The sequence below is a fragment of the Thermobia domestica genome, chromosome 3 (assembly GCF_964235325.1).
Source record: "Thermobia domestica chromosome 3, izTheDome1.hap1.1, whole genome shotgun sequence".
Classification (NCBI taxonomy): domain Eukaryota; kingdom Metazoa; phylum Arthropoda; class Insecta; order Zygentoma; family Lepismatidae; genus Thermobia; species Thermobia domestica.
In genome coordinates, this window is record NC_137456.1 from 315,829,641 (window position 1) to 315,843,641 (window position 14,001).

Sequence of the window (14,001 nt, forward strand, 5' to 3'; positions counted from 1 at the left end):
TAGGAAACAAGGACTACTAACATAAAAAAATGTGTCGCTTGACGTTCGTAAACGATTATTAAGACACAGGTATGGAACGTAGCGCTTTACACTATAGAAACGTGGACATTGAGAAGCTAAAATATCTCAGCTGAAAGCATTTGAAATCCGAAGAATGATGCGCATACCATGGACCGAAAGGAAAAGGAATGACGACGTACTAAAGGAAGTTAATGAAGGACGACAGATTATGAAGATAATAAGAAAAAGAAGAACCAGCATGCTTGGCCATCTTATTCGGCACTCCGATTGGATTACCGTGCTGATTGAGGGAAAAGCAAAAGGAAAACCAGGAAGAGGAAGACCAAGGGTACAATATCGAGATGCAGCTACGAAGAAGAGGCCTTATCAAAGTATAAAACAGAGAAAAGTTTTAAAATATCCATATTGTCCACCTATCAAAGTTGAGATGAAAAATAAGAGGAAACAAAATGTAAAAATATCATTACGTTAAATGCATACTTTAAGACATGCTTTCTTGCCAGTCAGTCTTTGATGACGTACGCAGGTTAGTATCAGTACAATAAAATCTGTAATTATTTATTAGTTGTACATGTTAGCAAACAAGTTACTATTCAAAGGGAGCTCATGACGTTTTAAGGGAAACGGTATGTTTAGATACTAGAACCAAACCCAAAATATTCTTCCACAATATGAATCTTTTCCTCACGAGATAGCGTTAGTGTTCCAAAACTCAGGGTATATGAGTCGTAGCTGGTTATCTCTGATAGTTGATCCTATTGGATAAATACAGAATTATTGCAAAAAGTAATAGAATTATTATGATGAGACGTAAACTAATTGCGTCTTTGAATGGGATTTTCGCAAAATCGCGCTACATTCTACAGTTGTATTTCGATAAAGGCATTAATGTTGAGCAAGGTAGTGAAGAAATTTGTGTACTTTCTGGACAAGATACGTTATCAAAAGCAACAGTCGAGATATGGTTTATTCGCTTTGTGTCTGGACATTTCAATGTCCAAGATGCTCGTCGAAGTGAGTGACCAATTACAGAAAAAATGGATGATATTCCGCCAAAAATCTGGCAAGACTAGCATGTAAGGGGTTATGACATCGCTAATTATCTAACATTCATAGTGTTAAACCATTTGGAGTAAGTTGACTACAGAATGAAGCTCGACTATTGGAAGAGTCATGATCTGCCTTACTCAGCGAACCTCTACGGAATCGAGCTATTCCTGAAGCGAATAACCTTAGATAACATTGTGTGAAAATGGGCGTTGCCCAAGCAGTGCAAACTCTACGGTCCGTGGCGAGGCCTATACTAACACTCAGAAAGGTTATGCTCTAGTTTGATGGGAATAAAAGGGCATCGTGAACATAGACTGGGACTTCTATTGTCGACAATCAGCGCGATTGTACCTAGCAGTTTATTAGAAATAGCCGGAACTGGTCAAGAGAAAGGATACCTTGTACCACGCTGACAAAACCACCGCATACATCTTTAATGACCCGTCTTATTACGAGAATTTACTGGGAAGTTTTAATGGATTCACCTTATAGCCTGTACTTGGCACCGTCAGATTATCGTTTGTTTCGGTCTCTGCCAAACTCATTGAATAGTGTTAACTTAGTTTCAAAAGAGGCCTGTAAAAACCAAGTGTCACAATTGTTTAACCAGATACAACAAAAGATCTATACCAAGTTGATTATAGTGTTGCTGAAAAATGATAGAAGGTAATAAAAATTGATTATATATGATTTCATAGCGGTAATTTCAAATTACAATAAATATCTTCTCAATTTTGATCATCAAAAGATCAATAATTTTTAGACAACCTGATATTGTTATTGTATTTTGAATGTGTCACATATTTGACAGCTCGGTATCGACAATAGGTGACATTAGAATCATAATTTGTAAGAAGCGTACATTTAAGCTCGTCCTTATGATGTGTTGGGCCCAATTGGGAACAATATTGTTCGCACTCAGCTACTTTCAACTTGCATCAAGATCTATAAAATACAAAAATCGCACCGCACTAATGGTTCGAATCTCCGCACTATACATTTTTGCTTCAGTTTCTCAAATTGACTCACGACATTCTGCAGTTATTAGTGGAACGTTTATTTATGAGATATTAATAGACGTTTTTGGAAAACTTTGAAGGAAACTCATAGAGTTTACTGTCAGCTTTAGATTTCGTTAGGAAATATTACTTACACTATCTTATAAGACAGATAACGAAATATTTATTTATGATATATGAAGACAATACTTGAGCAATTTTCGGAGATTGTCCGAAAAAATAAATAAACTCACCCCAAGAATAATCCACCTCTTGTTGAACTTTTTAGGACAAATTATATACGGTACATTATAGAATTATTAATGATATATTTATTCTTGAAATATGGTAAGAATAACCTGCGTCGTATTTCATAAAATTCTTCTAAAAATCCCATCCACAAGAGTAAGTTACTTACCTTTTGTGCATTAGTGTTAATTATTAGTTCCACACCATTATCTAATCACATGTCCTCTTACTGTTAGTAGTGTTTTGTTCTCTCTTATTTAGTATTCATACCCAATTGCCGTCAGTAGTACTATCCATTAGAAGCGAATAGATCTATGCTATTGCAAAAACAACAATTGTCCGCAGGAGGTAAGGTAGTTTTTGACGTTTTCATAAAATTGCTGTAGTTACTAAAAGTTATTGTTTTGTAAAATATAATTGCAAGTATATGTTACATGGGAACATAAGAAAATGCAAATAATCAAACATAGGGTTGTAACAAATGATTTGAGCTGTTTCATGAATTTGCTGTAGTTATGATATTTGGCATAATATCACGAAGCTTTACAATAATATTGTGCAGTCATCCCTTGTCAGTCTCAAAGTTCAGATAACGCGCTAATGGAGAGTGTAATTGGGGATGTCAGAACTGATAAGTTGCGCCCAGGATGTTGTAAACATAGAACTTGGTAGAGCGTAAAGTACATGATCTGGCCTGGGTTTCATATGAATAAAATCAAACATATACAAAAGAAACAGATTGTGATGACAAAGTGATTGAAAAGGTTGAGAAGGGTGAAACTGTTAGGTTTGGTTAATCTACTTGCACTTACTTGTGAATCTTAGTGTTTCCTTCTCGATGATTCTCTCAATGGGTTGATGTCCGTCCATCCTTCCCTCTGGCCAGCTGGTTGCCCAAGTAGTTGTGAGTTAAGGATTTGCGTACCGGGACAGGAAGACTTGCGATTGCGAATAAAGTAAATCTAATCAAAGTTGAAATTGCCCTTTAATGGATTATCCATCGCAAATGATAGCTACAACGCTAAATAAGGCAAATAGCTCTCTAAGTTAGAGCAAGGTGAACTTCTCCTAAACTCCGAAAGTTGGTTGTTCCTCCTACATGTTTCTCTCATACGATCCGGACTAAATCTTCCAAAAGTCTCTCAATGATTTTTGTTCCATTTCCCTTTCGGGTTAATATCCTGGGTCGTTGCTAATTCTTCAGTCTTGACAAAAAGTGCGTGCTCATTGATTAACCAAAGCTGAGGTGATTATAGGAATGCTGACAAGAAAACAATCTGTCATTTTTATTGATTAAGAAATTACATATGTTGAAGAAATTAACAACAAGCAAGAAAACTACCTTAAGAAAACTAAATGAACTTAGAAAAAAATAAAAGTGGTTTAAATTTAAATAAATAATGATGCCTTTTACTGTATTCAATTTTGAAATGAAATGTCCCAAAGTCCGAAATAAAAAGTTTCATTATGTTACCAAATACACATACCTTCACAACATATATATTAATTTATTTTATCGCCTCCCGACGGCCTTTGTATTGCAAATGGAAAATTTAACTTTTCGCGGCTTGGTTGCTGCCCAATGGGCTATTAATCTTGCAAGTTTCGTTCCAATCGTTCAGCTCCTTCTAGGCTAGACCTAAGAGTCGAATCATAGGTTTTTACCCAGGAATATGCCCCCTCTGCTCCATTCAAATAGCAGTAGAAAAATGCTGAAAATTGTTTCCGTCTTCAGTACGTTACTCTGATTAATATTTATGAGCTTTGTGCCATTTGGACAAATTTTAAGGGTTTTGCCCTCCGTCCCCTTCCTATTTGCAAATTGAAAATTTATATTTTTCTCGATTTGGTTGATTCCCAATGGGCTATTAATCCTGGAAGGTTCGTTTCAATAGCTCAGCTCTTTCTCAGATAGACCCAAGAAACGAACCATATGATTCTATGGATGAATATGCCACCTCTGCTCCCTTCACATAGCAGTAGAAGAATTTTAAAAAAAAATCTCTCTCTTCAGTACGTTACTATGATTAAAATTTATGAGCTTTGCGTCATTTGGACATTTTTAGAGTTTTGCTCCCCGTCCTCCCTTTCTATTTGCAAATGGAAAATTTAATTTTTCGCGGATTGGTTGGTACCTAATGGGCTAATAATCGTGCAAGTTTCGTTCCAAACTCCCAGCTCCTTCTAAGATAGACCCAAGAGCCGAACCGTAGGATTTTATAGAGGAATATGCCCCCTCTGCTTGCTTCAAACATCAGTAGAAAGATTTTGAAAATTATTTCTGTCTTCAGTGATTTACTCTGATTAATATTCATGAGGTTTGTGCCATTTGGACATTTTTTAGGGTTTTGTCCCCTCGGGATAGGGGGAAGGAATATGCCCCCTCTGCTCCTTTCAAATAAAAGTTGAAAATTTTTTTCTGTTTCAGTACGTTACGTTGATTAATATTTATGAGTTTTGTGCCATCTGGACAATTTTTCAGGTTTTGGCCCCGTCCCCCCTTTCTATTCGCAAATGGAAAATCGAATATTTTTGAGATTTGGTTGTTGAGCAATTGGCTATTAATCCTACAAGTTTCGTTCCAATCGCTCAGCTCCTCCTAAGCTATACCCAGAAGACGAACCATAGAATTATATATAGGAATATGTCCCGCATGCTCCCTTCAAATACCAGTAGAAAAAATGATTTTTTGTCTTCATTATGTTACTGTGATTAATATTTACGAGTTCTGTGCCATTTGGACAATTCTTTTAGGGTTTTGCCTCCGTACCCCCTTTTATTAGCAAACGGGAAATTTAATATTTTCGTGGTTTTGTTGCTACCCAATGGGCTATTAATTCTGCAAGTTTCGTTCCAATAGCTCAGCTCCTTCTAGGCTAGACGCAAGAGTTCAACCATAGGATTGTATGCCCCTCTGCTCCCTTCAAATAGGATTTTAAAAAATTAAAAAAATATGTGTGTCTTTAGTACGTTACTCTAATTAATATATATAAGTTTTGTGCCATTTGGACAATTTTTCACGTTTTGCCCACCGTTCCACCTTTCTATTTGCAAATCAAAAATCTAGTATTTTCGCAATTTGGTTGTCGCGCAATGGGCTATTAATCCTGCAAGTTTCGTTCCAATCGCTCAGCTCGTTCTAGGCTAGACCCAAGAGCCGAACCATAGGGTTCTATGGAGGAATATGTCCCTCTGCTTCCTTCAAATAGCAGTAGAAAAATTTCAAAAATTATTTGTGTCTATAGTACGTTACTGTGATTAACATTTATTAGTTTTGTTCCATTTGGACAATTCTTTTAGAGTTTTGCTTTTCGTCCCACGTTTTATTTGCAAATCGAAAATTTATTTTTTTCGCAGTTTGGATTGTGCCAAATGGGTTATTAATCCTGCAAGTTTTGTTCCATCGCTCAGCTCTTTCTAAGCTAGACCCAAGAGCCGAACCATAGGATTCTATTGAGGAATATGCACCCTCTGCTCCCTTCATATAGCAGTAGAAAAATTTTAAAAATTAGTTTTGTCTTCAGCACGTTACTTTGATTAATATGTACGAGCTTAGTGGCAGTTGGACAATATGTTTAGCCCCCTGTTCCCCCTTTCTGTTTGCAAATGGAAAATTTAGTTTTTTTCAGGTTTGGTTGTTGCCCAATGGGCTATTAATCATGCAAGTTTCGTTCCAATCGCTCATCTCCTTCTAGGCTAGGCCCAAGAGCCAAACGATAGGATTTTATGGAGGAATATGCCCCGTCTGCTCCCTTCAAACATCAGTAGAAAAATTTTGAAAATAATTTCTGTCTTCAGTACGTTACGTTGATTAATATTTATGAGTTTTGTGCCATTTGAACAATTTTTCAGGTCTTGGCCCCCGTCCCCCCTTTCTATTCGCAAATGGAAAATCGAATATTTTTGAGATTTGGTTGTTGAGCAATTGGCTATTAATCCTACAAGTTTCGTTCCAATCGCTCAGCTCCTCCTAAGCTAGACCCAGAAGACGAACCATAGAATTATATAGAGGAATATGTCCCGCATGCTCCCTTCAAATACCAGTAGAAAAAATGATTTTTTGTCTTCATTATGTTACTGTGATTAATATTTACGAGTTTTGTGCCATTTGGACAATTCTTTTAGGGTTTTGCCCCCGTACCCCCTTTTATTAGCAAACGGGAAATTTAATATTTTCGTGGTTTTGTTGCTACCCAATGGGCTATTAATTCTGCAAGTTTCGTTGCAATAGCTCAGCTCCTTCTAGGCTAGACGCAAGAGTTCAACCATAGGATTGTATGCCCCTCTGCTCCCTTCAAATAGGATTTTAAAAAATTAAAAAAAATATGTGTCATTAGTACGTTACTCTAATTAATATATATAAGTTTTGTGCCATTTGGACAATTTTTCACGTTTTGCCCACCGTTCCACCTTTCTATTTGCAAATCGAAAATCTAGTATTTTCGCAAATTGGTTGTTGCGCAATGGGCTATTAATCCTGCAAGTTTCGTTCCAATCGCTCAGCTCGTTCTAGGCTAGACCCAAGAGCCGAACCATAGGGTTCTATGGAGGAATATGTCCCTCTGCTTCCTTCAAATAGCAGTAGAAAAATTTTAAAAATTATTTGTGTCTATAGTACGTTACTGTGATTAACATTTATTAGTTTTGTTCCATTTGGACAATTCTTTTAGAGTTTTGCTTTTCGTCCCACGTTTTATTTGCAAATCGAAAATTTAATTTTTTCGCAGTTTGGATGTTGCCAAATGGGTTATTAATCCTGCAAGTTTTGTTCCATCGCTCAGCTCTTTCTAAGCTAGACCCAAGAGCCGAACCATAGGATTCTATTGAGGAATATGCACCCTCTGCTCCCTTCATATAGCAGTAGAAAAATTTTAAAAATTAGTTTTGTCTTCAGCACGTTACTTTGATTAATATGTACGAGCTTAGTGGCAGTTGGACAATATGTTTAGCCCCCTGTTCCCCCTTTCTGTTTGCAAATGGAAAATTTAGTTTTTTCATGTTTGGTTGTTGCCCAATGGGCTATTTATCCTGAAAGTTTCGCTCCAATCGCTCATCTCCTTCTAGGCTAGGCCCAAGAGCCAAACGATAGGATTTTATGGAGGAATATGCCCCGTCTGCTCCCTTCAAACATCAGTAGAAAAATTTTGAAAATAATTTCTGTCTTCAGTACGTTACGTTGATTAATTTTTATGAGTTTTGTGCCATTTGAACAATTTTTCAGGTCTTGGCCCCCGTCCCCCCTTTCTATTCGCAAATGGAAAATCGAACATTTTTGAGATTTGGTTGTTGAGCAATTGGCTATTAATCCTACAAGTTTCGTTCCAATCGCTCAGCTCCTCCTAAGCTAGACCCAGAAGACGAACCATAGAATTATATAGAGGAATATGTCCCGCATGCTCCCTTCAAATACCAGTAGAAAAAATGATTTTTTGTCTTCATTATGTTACTGTGATTAATATTTACGAGTTTTGTGCCATTTGGACAATTCTTTTAGGGTTTTGCCCCCGTACCCCCTTTTATTAGCAAACGGGAAATTTAATATTTTCGTGGTTTTGTTGCTACCCAATGGGCTATTAATTCTGCAAGTTTCGTTGCAATAGCTCAGCTCCTTCTAGCCTAGACGCAAGAGTTCAACCATAGGATTGTATGCCCCTCTGCTCCCTTCAATAGGATTTTAAAAAATTAAAAAAATATGCGTGTCTTTAGTACGTTACTCTAATTAATATATATAAGTTTTGTGCCATTTGGACAATTTTTCACGTTTTGCCCACCGTTCCACCTTTCTATTTGCAAATCAAAAATCTAGTATTTTCGCAATTTGGTTGTTGCGCAATGGGCTATTAATCCTGCAAGTTTCGTTCCAATCGCTCAGCTCGTTCTAGGCTAGACCCAAGAGCCGAACCATAGGGTTCTATGGAGGAATATGTCCCTCTGCTTCCTTCAAATAGCAGTAGAAAAATTTCAAAAATTATTTGTGTCTATAGTACGTTACTGTGATTAACATTTATTAGTTTTGTTCCATTTGGACAATTCTTTTAGAGTTTTGCTTTTCGTCCCACGTTTTATTTGCAAATCGAAAATTTATTTTTTTCGCAGTTTGGATTGTGCCAAATGGGTTATTAATCCTGCAAGTTTTGTTCCATCGCTCAGCTCTTTCTAAGCTAGACCCAAGAGCCGAACCATAGGATTCTATTGAGGAATATGCCCCGTCTGCTCCCTTCAAACATCAGTAGAAAAATTTTGAAAATAATTTCTGTCTTCAGTACGTTACGTTGATTAATATTTATGAGTTTTGTGCCATTTGAAGAATTTTTCAGGTCTTGGCCCAGTCCCCCCTTTCTATTCGCAAATGGAAAATCGAATATTTTTGAGATTTGGTTGTTGAGCAATTGGCTATTAATCCTACAAGTTTCGTTCCAATCGCTCAGCTCCTCCTAAGCTAGACCCAGAAGACGAACCATAGAATTATATAGAGGAATATGTCCCGCATGCTCCCTTCAAATACCAGTAGAAAAAATGATTTTTTGTCTTCATTATGTTACTGTGATTAATATTTACGAGTTTTGTGCCATTTGGACAATTCTTTTAGGGTTTTGCCTCCGTACCCCCTTTTATTAGCAAACGAGAAATTTAATATTTTCGTGGTTTTGTTGCTACCCAATGGGCTATTAATTCTGCAAGTTTCGTTCCAATAGCTCAGCTCCTTCTAGGCTAGACGCAAGAGTTCAACCATAGGATTGTATGCCCCTCTGCTCCCTTCAAATAGGATTTAAAAAAATTAAAAAAGAAAATGTGTCATTAGTACGTTACTCTAATTAATATATATAAGTTTTGTGCCATTTGGACAATTTTTCACGTTTTGCCCACCGTTCCACCTTTCTATTTGCAAATCGAAAATCTAGTATTTTCGCAATTTGGTTGTTGCGCAATGGGCTATTAATCCTGCAAGTTTCGTTCCAATCGCTCAGCTCGTTCTAGGCTAGACCCAAGAGCCGAACCATAGGGTTCTATGGAGGAATATGTCCCTCTGCTTCCTTCAAATAGCAGTAGAAAAATTTTAAAAATTATTTGTGTCTATAGTACGTTACTGTGATTAACATTTATTAGTTTTGTTCCATTTGGACAATTCTTTTAGAGTTTTGCTTTTCGTTTCACGTTTTATTTGCAAATCGAAAATTTAATTTTTTCGCAGTTTGGATGTTGCCAAATGGGTTATTAATCCTGCAAGTTTTGTTCCATCGCTCAGCTCTTTCTAAGCTAGACCCAAGAGCCGAACCATAGGATTCTATTGAGGAATATGCACCCTCTGCTCCCTTCATATAGCAGTAGAAAAATTTTAAAAATTAGTTTTGTCTTCAGCACGTTACTTTGATTAATATGTACGAGCTTAGTGGCAGTTGGACAATATGTTTAGCCCCCTGTTCCCCCTTTCTGTTTGCAAATGGAAAATTTAGTTTCTTCAGGTTTGGTTGTTGCCCAATGGGCTATTTATCCTGAAAGTTTCGTTCCAATCGCTCATCTCCTTCTAGGCTAGGCCCAAGAGCCAAACGATAGGATTTTATGGAGGAATATGCCCCGTCTGCTCCCTTCAAACATCAGTAGAAAAATTTTGAAAATAATTTCTGTCTTCAGTACGTTACGTTGATTAATATTTATGAGTTTTGTGCCATTTGAACAATTTTTCAGGTCTTGGCCCCCGTCCCCCCTTTCTATTCGCAAATGGAAAATCGAATATTTTTGAGATTTGGTTGTTGAGCAATTGGCTATTAATCCTACAAGTTTCGTTCCAATCGCTCAGCTCCTCCTAAGCTAGACCCAGAAGACGAACCATAGAATTATATAGTGGAATATGTCCCGCATGCTCCCTTCAAATACCAGTAGAAAAAATGATTTTTTGTCTTCATTATGTTACTGTGATTAATATTTACGAGTTTTGTGCCATTTGGACAATTCTTTTAGGGTTTTGCCCCCGTACCCCCTTTTATTAGCAAACGGGAAATTTAATATTTTCGTGGTTTTGTTGCTACCCAATGGGCTATTAATTCTGCAAGTTTCGTTGCAATAGCTCAGCTCCTTCTAGGCTAGACGCAAGAGTTCAACCATAGGATTGTATGCCCCTCTGCTCCCTTCAATAGGATTTTAAAAAATTAAAAAAATATGTGTGTCTTTAGTACGTTACTCTAATTAATATATATAAGTTTTGTGCCATTTGGACAATTTTTCACGTTTTGCCCACCGTTCCACCTTTCTATTTGCAAATCAAAAATCTAGTATTTTCGCAATTTGGTTGTCGCGCAATGGGCTATTAATCCTGCAAGTTTCGTTCCAATCGCTCAGCTCGTTCTAGGCTAGACCCAAGAGCCGAACCATAGGGTTCTATGGAGGAATATGTCCCTCTGCTTCCTTCAAATAGCAGTAGAAAAATTTTAAAAATTATTTGAGTCTATAGTACGTTACTGTGATTAACATTTATTAGTTTTGTTCCATTTGGACAATTCTTTTAGAGTTTTGCTTTTCGTCCCACGTTTTATTTGCAAATCGAAAATTTATTTTTTTCGCAGTTTGGATGTTGCCAAATGGGTTATTAATCCTGCAAGTTTTGTTCCATCGCTCAGCTCTTTCTAAGCTAGACCCAAGAGCCGAACCATAGGATTCTATTGAGGAATATGCACCCTCTGCTCCCTTCATATAGCAGTAGAAAAATTTTAAAAAATAGTTTTGTCTTCAGCACGTTACTTTGATTAATATGTACGAGCTTAGTGGCAGTTGGACAATATGTTTAGCCCCCTGTTCCCCCTTTCTGTTTGCAAATGGAAAATTTAGTTTTTTTCAGGTTTGGTTGTTGCCCAATGGGCTATTAATCATGCAAGTTTCGTTCCAATCGCTCATCTCCTTCTAGGCTAGGCCCAAGAGCCAAACGATAGGATTTTATGGAGGAATATGCCCCGTCTGCTCCCTTCAAACATCAGTAGAAAAATTTTGAAAATAATTTCTGTCTTCAGTACGTTACGTTGATTAATATTTATGAGTTTTGTGCCATTTGAACAATTTTTCAGGTCTTGGCCCCCGTCCCCCCTTTCTATTCGCAAATGGAAAATCGAATATTTTTGAGATTTGGTTGTTGAGCAATTGGCAATTAATCCTACAAGTTTCGTTCCAATCGCTCAGCTCCTCCTAAGCTAGACCCAGAAGACGAACCATAGAATTATATAGAGGAATATGTCCCGCATGCTCCCTTCAAATACCAGTAGAAAAAATGATTTTTTGTCTTCATTATGTTACTGTGATTAATATTTACGAGTTTTGTGCCATTTGGACAATTCTTTTAGGGTTTTGCCCCCGTACCCCCTTTTATTAGCAAACGGGAAATTTAATATTTTCGTGGTTTTGTTGCTACCCAATGGGCTATTAATTCTGCAAGTTTCGTTGCAATAGCTCAGCTCCTTCTAGGCTAGACGCAAGAGTTCAACCATAGGATTGTATGCCCCTCTGCTCCCTTCAATAGGATTTTAAAAAATTAAAAAAATATCTGTGTCTTTAGTACGTTACTCTAATTAATATATATAAGTTTTGTGCCATTTGGACAATTTTTCACGTTTTGCCCACCGTTCCACCTTTCTATTTGCAAATCAAAAATCTAGTATTTTCGCAATTTGGTTGTCGCGCAATGGGCTATTAATCCTGCAAGTTTCGTTCCAATCGCTCAGCTCGTTCTAGGCTAGACCCAAGAGCCGAACCATAGGGTTCTATGGAGGAATATGTCCCTCTGCTTCCTTCAAATAGCAGTAGAAAAATTTCAAAAATTATTTGTGTCTATAGTACGTTACTGTGATTAACATTTATTAGTTTTGTTCCATTTGGACAATTCTTTTAGAGTTTTGCTTTTCGTCCCACGTTTTATTTGCAAATCGAAAATTTATTTTTTTCGCAGTTTGGATTGTGCCAAATGGGTTATTAATCCTGCAAGTTTTGTTCCATCGCTCAGCTCTTTCTAAGCTAGACCCAAGAGCCGAACCATAGGATTCTATTGAGGAATATGCACCCTCTGCTCCCTTCATATAGCAGTAGAAAAATTTTAAAAATTAGTTTTGTCTTCAGCACGTTACTTTGATTAATATGTACGAGCTTAGTGGCAGTTGGACAATATGTTTAGCCCCCTGTTCCCCCTTTCTGTTTGCAAATGGAAAATTTAGTTTTTTTCAGGTTTGGTTGTTGCCCAATGGGCTATTAATCATGCAAGTTTCGTTCCAATCGCTCATCTCCTTCTCGGCTAGGCCCAAGAGCCAAACGATAGGATTTTATGGAGGAATATGCCCCGTCTGCTCCCTTCAAACATCAGTAGAAAAATTTTGAAAATAATTTCTGTCTTCAGTACGTTACGTTGATTAATATTTATGAGTTTTGTGCCATTTGAACAATTTTTCAGGTCTTGGCCCCCGTCCCCCCTTTCTATTCGCAAATGGAAAATCGAATATTTTTGAGATTTGGTTGTTGAGCAATTGGCTATTAATCCTACAAGTTTCGTTCCAATCGCTCAGCTCCTCCTAAGCTAGACCCAGAAGACGAACCATAGAATTATATAGAGGAATATGTCCCGCATGCTCCCTTCAAATACCAGTAGAAAAAATGATTTTTTGTCTTCATTATGTTACTGTGATTAATATTTACGAGTTTTGTGCCATTTGGACAATTCTTTTAGGGTTTTGCCCCCGTACCCCCTTTTATTAGCAAACGGGAAATTTAATATTTTCGTGGTTTTGTTGCTACCCAATGGGCTATTAATTCTGCAAGTTTCGTTGCAATAGCTCAGCTCCTTCTAGGCTAGACGCAAGAGTTCAACCATAGGATTGTATGCCCCTCTGCTCCCTTCAATAGGATTTTAAAAAATTAAAAAAAATATGTGTGTCTTTAGTACGTTACTCTAATTAATATATATAAGTTTTGTGCCATTTGGAAAATTTTTCACGTTTTGCCCACCGTTCCACCCTTCTATTTGCAAATCAAAAATCTAGTATTTTCGCAATTTGGTTGTCGCGCAATGGGCTATTAATCCTGCAAGTTTCGTTCCAATCGCTCAGCTCGTTCTAGGCTAGACCCAAGAGCCGAACCATAGGGTTCTATGGAGGAATATGTCCCTCTGCTTCCTTCAAATAGCAGTAGAAAAATTTCAAAAATTATTTGTGTCTATAGTACGTTACTGTGATTAACATTTATTAGTTTTGTTCCATTTGGACAATTCTTTTAGAGTTTTGCTTTTCGTCCCACGTTTTATTTGTAAATCGAAAATTTATTTTTTTCGCAGTTTGGATTGTGCCAAATGGGTTATTAATCCTGCAAGTTTTGTTCCATCGCTCAGCTCTTTCTAAGCTAGACCCAAGAGCCGAACCATAGGATTCTATTGAGGAATATGCACCCTCTGCTCCCTTCATAGAGCAGTAGAAAAATTTTAAAAATTAGTTTTGTCTTCAGCACGTTACTTTGATTAATATGTACGAGCTTAGTGGCAGTTGGACAATATGTTTAGCCCCCTGTTCCCCCTTTCTGTTTGCAAATGGAAAATTTAGTTTTTTTCAGGTTTGGTTGTTGCCCAATGGGCTATTAATCATGCAAGTTTCGTTCCAATCGCTCATCTCCTTCTAGGCTAGGCCCAAGAGCCAAACGATAGGATTTTATGGAGGAATAT